We start from the raw sequence: 8,602 nt of genomic DNA, 5'->3' as shown, positions 1-8,602 counted from the left end.
GGGCCTGCGCTCTGGGTCTATTCAGGATCCCGAGGCCTGGGTCGTCTCTGACATGGGCTTTTTTGTAGCCTAGGCATCTCTCAGGCCAATTCATGTCTGACCATCTTGACTTCAGATGGAATCTGTACTCTGGTGAAATTAATATGTTGAAGGAGAGAAGCTTTCAGCCTATGAGGAAGGAAGTGTATTTTATGGCAGTTTACTGTGTTAAGTCCCTAGGTGTTTCCAGCTAATCACAGAGGAGTGACAGAGTGGAGTTACACTTTGCCTATCTTTCTGCCCTCCTGCTCCAATTAGTCTTTAGAGGTGTAGTATTCTTTTTGGCTCTGAATAAGGAACTTGCCTCTCTGAAGCACTCATAATATTTTCCTTCCTTTCATTGTGATTGCTTATACATTCTCTTATAACACTTTTTTAATTTTTTTTTTTTTTCGGAACCAGGGATTGAACTCAGGCCCTTGCACTTGCCAGGGAAGCACTTATTCTACTGAGCCATCTCTCCAGCCCCAACTTTTTAAATCTTTTTGAAAATGTTTAGGTAGAGAGATGCGTCAGGAAGTCTGTGCCAGGAAACCTTACATGAATTTCTGCTCTGACAACATAGGTTCTTTCCTTCTACTGCACTGGGTCCTGCTCTTGCCTAGACGCAGGTACTTTGGATTTGGGCGTTTTCTCCTTATGTTATTAAATCTAGAACTGCAGGAGTATAGTTGTGAGTGCATATCAGGAACAACAAATGGGAAGGGCCCACTGAGGGCAGTGACAGACAGCTCTGAAGTGGGAGGAGTAGACCCCACTTCAGTGCTCTGATCCCTTGGACTGGGTCAGATCAACATCCAGAGAGGAAGTCTGTGCTGGGGTTTGGTGAAAGTCTGTCATTTCAGCTCTACACATGCAGGTAGTGAGTTGTTTCTGTGGTCTGTCTTGGCTCAATGGGCAGGAAAGAGCAGCCTTGCATCAGTGAAGAAGAGTTTGTGCCATCTGAACTGTCCAGGCAGGCGTGCTGTCTAGAGAGGGGGTCCCCCTCTGTCAGGCACTGAAGGCAGAAGTTCCCTGGGTGTTTCTGAGAGCTCCCAACCTGACATGCTCTATAGGTTCTACTGACTGTGGTCATAGGCAGGACCCTGGGGGATTTTCAGTACCATTGCTGGTGATTGTGCAGTGCAGAATGACCCAAGGCTGTGCCTGTGTTCTGGTTGGAAGTAGACAGAAGCAGCCTTGGTGAGGGCATCAGTAGTAACTTTGGACCTATATGTGACTGTCACTGGTACAGTGACTGTTGCCAGGAACTAAGCTTCCTGTCTTGTTCTTTGAGGTGGTTTTACATTGTCCAGAGGTGACTTTTTTTTTTTACATTTTATAAATTCATCAGAATCTTTATTCTTATAATATTTTCTATATAATAAAATTTGACATTGGAATATCCAACATATTAAAGTGCATAAAACACGAGATTAATATAAAAAAAATAAAAAATAGTCAGCATTCCCAAAAACCTCTTTCTTGCTCTCTTTCTAGAAATAGCAACAGTATTGGACTTCTATTGCTATCAATTAGTATTTTCTTGTTTGAATTTTTATACAAATGGAAAAGTGGCATGATTCTTTTGCTTAACTTTGAAGCTTCTGTTTGGTTATGTTAGGTACAACAGTAATTTGTTGTTCTCATTGTTGCATGATATTCAATTACTGTACATGGATTTCACACAATTTATATATCTAGCTTGATACTGATTGATACTAACTGAAAATTTCATTTAGGTTATTGTAGAGAGTGCTTGTGATCACTTCTTTCCTTAAGTTTTAGGGCAAAATATGTACTTGATTTAGATACCTCCTAGGTATTTTGACTGATAAAGGCTGGGCCATTTGTAGAACAAATGCAAATGGGAGACCGAATCTTGGAATTACATCAGCTAAAACACAATGAATAACAACAGAAGGAGTTTCTGGAGTAGTTGGTAAAGCTTCTGCCCACCCTGTAAAATTATACACACAAATAAGAAGGTACCTTAATTTTCACTTATGTCATGTGGGTGAAATCAATCTTCCAGTTCTGAGTTAGGGAAAAAACCTTGTTCTTGGTGAGTAGGACAGTGAGAGGAGCCTTAGAAAACCCTGAGGAGTAGTTGTATGCTAGACAGAGCATTGAGCAGTGATAATTTTGAGAAGTTTTCCATGAGGGAAAGGAAGTAAAAGGCTCAAGCAACCTGCTTAGGATTTGTAATCTGGATGAAAATTATGAAAGAATGAGAGAATGGCAAGGGCCTCTGAAGCAGGAAGGAGGAATTTTCCCTGATTTAAGAACAATCCATTCTTAATGGAAAGGTCTTGGAATTCTTGCCATTCAGAAGGTGACCGTGTTGGAGTTATGCCTGAAAGCAAAACAAACTGACCCTTAGGAGCTTGGTAGGGGTGGATAGCTGCCTCTTCAGTGGTTTTTACCTGTAGCTAAGTGATCTGACAGTCTCTGATGTCTCCTGCAGTGAAGATTTCCTACCTTTGTTGTTAATAGAGCACTTTGAAGAAGGCTTTACTGAATTGGCTATTAATAATTGAAGATCTTTGGGCTATGAGAAATTTACTTTCTCCCCAGATGGCAGTATGATTGTATAATATATGAAATGTGTACCCTGAATATGTATAGTTATTAATCTGTAAGCCCTTAGCTAGTGTGAGGGTACAGGTCAGCACAATTAGTTCAGCGTGCTGAGAAGTAGATGGAGGAAGGATAGCAGCCTCTATGGTAGAATTGTAGGAGTTTATAGTGTATCCTGCCTTACCACGGGATTTTTTTCACTACAAAATGGTTCTTCATTTATATCCCCCTTTTTTGTGAAGTTAAACTTTCAAGAGTGAAAATCCTATAGAGGTAAAAGCTTCAGCTGCAAGAGTTGAAAGCACCAGGTAGTGGCAGGGGGTGGGGGGCTTAAAGGCACAAAGAGTGTTAGAAGCCCAGAACAGAAGCGAGCTTACCAAATCTGAAATGGTCAGGGGTGGTGGGCCCTGGGGAGCTGCTTGGAACAGTAGAACAGGATCTGGAATCAGTCTCAATGGCTGGCCTCAGTGGAAAAGGCTCAAGAGAGCAAGTATCTTTTTCACATGGGATTTCCTATTGCCATTGGAGTCCCAGTGGTGTGTGAGGAACTACCTATAGACTGAACCTGTGGAGATCAGATTGTATTCCTCAGCCTATAGGCAGGCTGGCCTCAGAGTGAAAGTCAGCAAATATCTAAAGAACAAGCAATATGCATACATTTTAAGTTTGAGGTACAGTTTTAAGGAATATCAAACAATCTGTGTAAAATGTTTTGAGTTTAAGACTGTAGGGGCAGGTATCACAGGTCTAGTCTCAGCCTCCTGAGTGCTAAGATTACAGAGATGGCATCAAGGGACTGCAGGGAGACCTCAGCCCTACATTAAACTATTTATTGCCCTTCTTATTTCTCAGGGGAAAGTTATTTCCAGTAATGGAGAGTTCATTGTTTGTAGTGGGCATCCCAATGTCTTCCTCAGGTCACTCTCAAGCCAGTACTGACACCTACACATGGACTTGATGACCAAGATACAGATTTAATATTCCCTTTTAGTTTTTTTTTTAATTTTAGATAGAGTGTCTGTAGTACAGAGGCCTTGTACTCACTCTTATAGTTGAGGGTGACTTCAAACTTATAGCAGTCTGGTCTCAGCCTCCTGAGTGCTGAGATTACAGACATGTACCACCACTCCTTACTCTCAACTTTTCTGAGAGGATTTGAGATACTCCAGACTTTCAGTCCACTTCCTTCAGGGAATATATGTATGATCCTTTAGGAGGCACTGACCTTTGAGGATGTGGCTGTGGACTTCACCAAGGAGGAGTGGGATTTGCCGAACACATTCCGAAAGAAGCTCTACAGAGATGTGATGGGGGAAACATTTATGAACATGACTATTATAGGTAAGCATGGCATCATTTTCTCATTTACATAATCTGAAAACATTGATTCTTGCTCATTGATGCAGTTTCCTTAAGTAGGATGTAAAAATAGTTTGAAGAATGTTGTAGGTCTGTTTTTTTACAAAATGAATCTAACTGGAATCTACTAATTTTTATATACTACAATAATGGTTCATTGTGGTTTTTTTTCTACAATTCAGGAAGAGTCTAGGATAACCAGGAAGTTGAAGAATATAAAAAGTACAGGAGAAATCTAAGGTAATTTATACTCAGAAAGAAAGGGACTGCTCCTCAAGAGTCTGTGTGTAAGTGACAATGTGACAACCAAGGAAATGAGGTTATGTTTAAATTTATTCAATTTCATAGATACACTTTAAATATGTATACTGCTTGAGTACATGTAATCTGACAATTAAATACAGAAATATTTCAGTGTAGGAAACTGAGTATCAGTGTCATGCAAGAAGTGACATTATTTGATATATAAACATAAAAATGTTCTTTCATCAAAACATGGAAAATAGAATTTATCTACTGTGTATGGAAGAATAAACTTTGAGTTTTGAGAGGAACTCATCTTCAAGTTATTGATTTATGTATAAATCTGAATATTACTATATAAAAACAGTAATGTTAAAGCTGTGTGCAAAGTGGAAGTGAATGCCAGTGTTATAATAATGCGTATTTGCAAGCCATCCTTCAGAGAATTGAGCCCATTCACATGTTAAAATTCTTAGAAGGCACCCTCCAACATTGTTGGTGTGAATGCTAAGTGCAGCCATTAAGATAATCAGTATACAGAGGTCTCAGAAAGTAAAGGCAGGGTTTCTGTTTGATGCAGGTGTTCTTCTAAAGTGTTAAAAATCATATTATATCAATGCATTCATATCTACACTCAAAGTAGGGTAATATATAACAGCTGAGCCCAAAAATCACTCCAGATACTAGATGCACAGACAATAAAAGTTTTTGATAGACTCAGCATGTTGGTGCATTTTGGTAAAAACAGTACTCTGGGAAGCAGATTGAGCAGGATGCAAGTTGACACTCAACCTGAGCACTTAATAATCAATGAGACTCTCTAAAAATAAGACAGGAGTTTGGGTTGCCAGGTGACAAGTCTGAGCTGGGAAAATAGGCATAATGGAAGAAACTGCTTCTCCCTCGGAGCACTTTGTGCTGGCTAAGAAGGCAGTTACTACAGTCTTTGTCCAGTTGTTGAAGTTTGTTACCGAAGTATCACATTTTGTTGAAGCAACATATGAGAATCCAGAACTTGATCAAATAGCTACTGAGGAGGATCTACTGGAAATACTGGGGTATAAAAACAACTTTCTGTTATCGGTGAGGTGCTGTCTCGGAGGCACATGAAAGTTGCATATTTTTTTTTGGCAGGACAAGCAGTGGAAAGAGCTCTGTTATAAATGCAATGCTGTGGGATAAGGTTCTCCCTTGTGGCCATAAAACTAACTGCTCCCTGAGTGTCGCAGGAACTGATGGAGATAAAGCCTATCTTCTGACAGAAGGATTAGATGAAAAAAAGATGTCCTTCATATGGACAAAAACTTGAAAGCCGGTTATCTAGTGCATGTGTTTTGGCCAAAGGCAAAATGTGCCCTCTTTAGGGATGACCAGATTCTAGTAGACAGTCCAGGCACAGACATCACAACAGAGCTGGACAGCTGGATTGACAAGTTTTGCCTCGATGCTGATGTCCTTGTTTTGGTTGCAAACTCTGAATCAACACTAATGAACACGGAGAAGTATTTTTTTTTAACAAGGTGAATGAATGGCTTTCCAAGCTTAATATTTTCATTCTGAATAATCTTTGGGATGCCTCTGCATCAGAGCCAGAATATATGGAAGATGTACTCAGACAACACATCGAAAGATGTATGCGTTTGGTAGAGGAGCTCAAAGTTGTGGACCCTGTAGAAGCACGGAATCATGTCTTCTTTGTCTCAGCAAAGGAGGTTTTTAGTGCTAGAAAACACAAAATACAAGGGATGCCAGAAGATGATGCAGCACTTGCTGAAGGATTTCAGGCAAGGTTGCAGGAGTTTCAGAATTTTGAACTAATTTTTGAGGAGTGTATCTTGCAGTCAGCAGTGAAAACAAAGTTTGAACAGCACACTGTCAGAGCTAAGCAGATACCAGACACTGTGAAAAACAGTGGATTCAATAAACATGGCAGCAGCAGAAACAAGGGTATATTCAGTGGAAGAAAGAGAAGATCAAATTGATAGACTGGACTTCATTTGAAATCAAATGAGCCTTTTAACACTGGATGTTAGAAAAAAATCAAGGAAGTTACTGAGGAGGTGGCAAACAAGGTTTCATGTGTGATGATAGATGAAGTTTGTCAGCTACCTGTTGTTTGTTTGTTTTCAGAACCAGGGATTGAACTCAGGCCCTTGCACCAGGGAAACCCTTATTCTACTAAGCCATCTCCTCTGCCCCATGGCTATCTGTTTTGGTTGATGAATTTTGTTCTGAGTTTCATCCTACTCTAACTGTATTGTAAGTATATAAAAGTGAGTTAAACAAACACATAAAAGATGTTATGGGAAGAAATCTGGCTGATCGGTGCACCAGTGAAATCATGCCTCAATGCTTCAATCCCAGCAGGAAATTACTGAAAATTTGAAACCATTACTTCCAGCCGACATACAGAATAAACTTCATACATTGAGCCCTTGCAAGAAGTTTGATATTAGTTATGACCTAAATTGCCATAAGTTATGCTCAGATTTTCAAGAAGTATTTATTGTATTTTGCTTTTCCCTGGGCTGGTCATCTCTTGTGCATCGATTTCTGGGCCCCACAAATGCTCAGCAGGTGCTACTTGGACTATGAGAGCCCATCTTTCAGCTCCCATCTTTCAGCTCCCTAGATCTTTAGCTTCAACTCCCACTGCTCCTACTAATCCAGCAATGCCAGTCAATGCATCACAAGAAGAACTTATGGTTACCTTGATAAGGGGATTGGCTTCTCTTACATCTAAGACTTCTATGGGCATCATAGCTGTTGGAGGAGTGATTTGGAAAACTATAAGTTGGAAACTCGTATCTGTTTCATTAATCATGTATGAAGCGTTATGCCTTTATGAAAGGCTGAAATGGACCATCCATGCCAAAGAGAGAGCCTTTAAACAGCAGTTTGTGAACTATGCAACTGAAAAACTGCAGATGATTATTAGCTTCACAAGGGCAAACTGCAGTCACCAAGTGCAACAGGAAATAGCTACCACTTTTGCTTGTCTGTGCCAGCAAGTTGATATTACTGAAAGACATCTGGAAGATGAAATTGGTAGATTGTCCAAAGAAATAGGTCAACTGGAGAAAATACAAAGCAATTCAGCTGTTAAGAAATAAAGCTGTTCAACTTGAGCTGGAGAATTTTACTAAGCAGTTTCTGCATTAAAACAATGAAGAATCTTAACAGAAGAGATTGTGTTGGTGACCATGAGAGGAGGAAACAGAACTTGGAAGATGGGGACAGTTGTTATTTTTATGAAATGACTTCAGTTTGAATTATACTAGCTGTACTAAATAGCAAATCCCTGCGTAGATTCTGGTAATTATCTCAGGGTGTTTGCATTACTGAAGAGTGTTATGGTAGGTCCTTAATTTTGAGTTGGGGTTTTAAAAAAAAGAAACAAAATTGTTTGTGTTAAATAATGAATTAGTTAAAAGCAACAGAACACCAACTGTGTGACCTCTGAGGGGTGGGTCCTGGAACTCTCCACTAGGGCTTTGTTTTTGAGTCTGGAAAACTCTGCTTCCTGTCATCCAGGAGTTGTAGATTAATCCTTTCATCCTTTTTTCTCAAAACTAGTTTTTGATGCCTTCTCTTTTGTTGTTATTTCAAAAGCTGCCTTGCTTTGACCATCCAGGAGTGTGGAATGTTCTTGAGTATACCATCAATGCAGCGCACAGCCTCTTGGCCATTGTGGCCGTATGTTAACCACTAATAAATACACTGATTTTATCCCTTCTTTTATTCCCTTTAAAAATTGATGTAAAATGGTATAAAAGTTCATGAATATAGTTACTTACAAAAGCATCTGAGTTTAAATAGTTTCCCAAAAAAACATTTTCAGCTTGGTGCAGTTCTAAGTCCAGTAAGGAAAGCTTTCCTGTCTGTTCTAGGAATAAAGTTTGAAGCGAAGGGGGAAAAAAAACCTAGATACGGAGGTCAGATGTGGGTTATAATAATGTGTAAAAGCTCTTTTATCTGTAGGCACTTGCTTAGAAAGATTCTGATGGACTGTCTCCCAGTAGAGGCTTTTACTTTTATTTAACTATATGAATTTGCCTGGGCTTCATTAAAAATTCTTCCTGTAAAAAAAATTTTAAAAAATAAAAATAAGACATAAAAGAGCTAAAGATTTAATTTCGTACTGATACCTGTGTTTAATTCCCAACACTGAAAATAAAAAAGAACATGTGCTATATAGTCAGCTATAAAGATACATGATACCCTCTAGCACATAGACAGATCTGTACTCTACTGCATTTAAAAAAATTAGAGTGGATATTATAAGATAGCCCTATAAAATTGTGTCCTGTATCAAATCTATTCCCTTGCAAACCACAGACTTCAGCAGGAGGCATGGAGAAAGGTAACTGTTGGGTGTCAAGGTTCACGCTGCTAGGAGTAA

At 39.4% G+C, this 8,602-nt stretch overlaps 1 pseudogene; it reads left to right on the top strand.

The window, feature by feature from the left end:
• The first annotated feature begins 5,041 nt into the window (after positions 1–5,041).
• LOC101582101 lies at positions 5,042–7,380 on the top strand (annotated as a pseudogene).
• Positions 7,381–8,602: the final 1,222 nt, after the last annotated feature.

This window comes from Octodon degus, unplaced genomic scaffold (genome assembly GCF_000260255.1).
Source record: "Octodon degus isolate 3935 unplaced genomic scaffold, OctDeg1.0 scaffold00111, whole genome shotgun sequence".
NCBI lineage: Eukaryota > Metazoa > Chordata > Mammalia > Rodentia > Octodontidae > Octodon > Octodon degus.
Note: the sequence above shows the minus strand (reverse complement) of the source record. Positions and strands in the feature narration are given on the sequence as shown.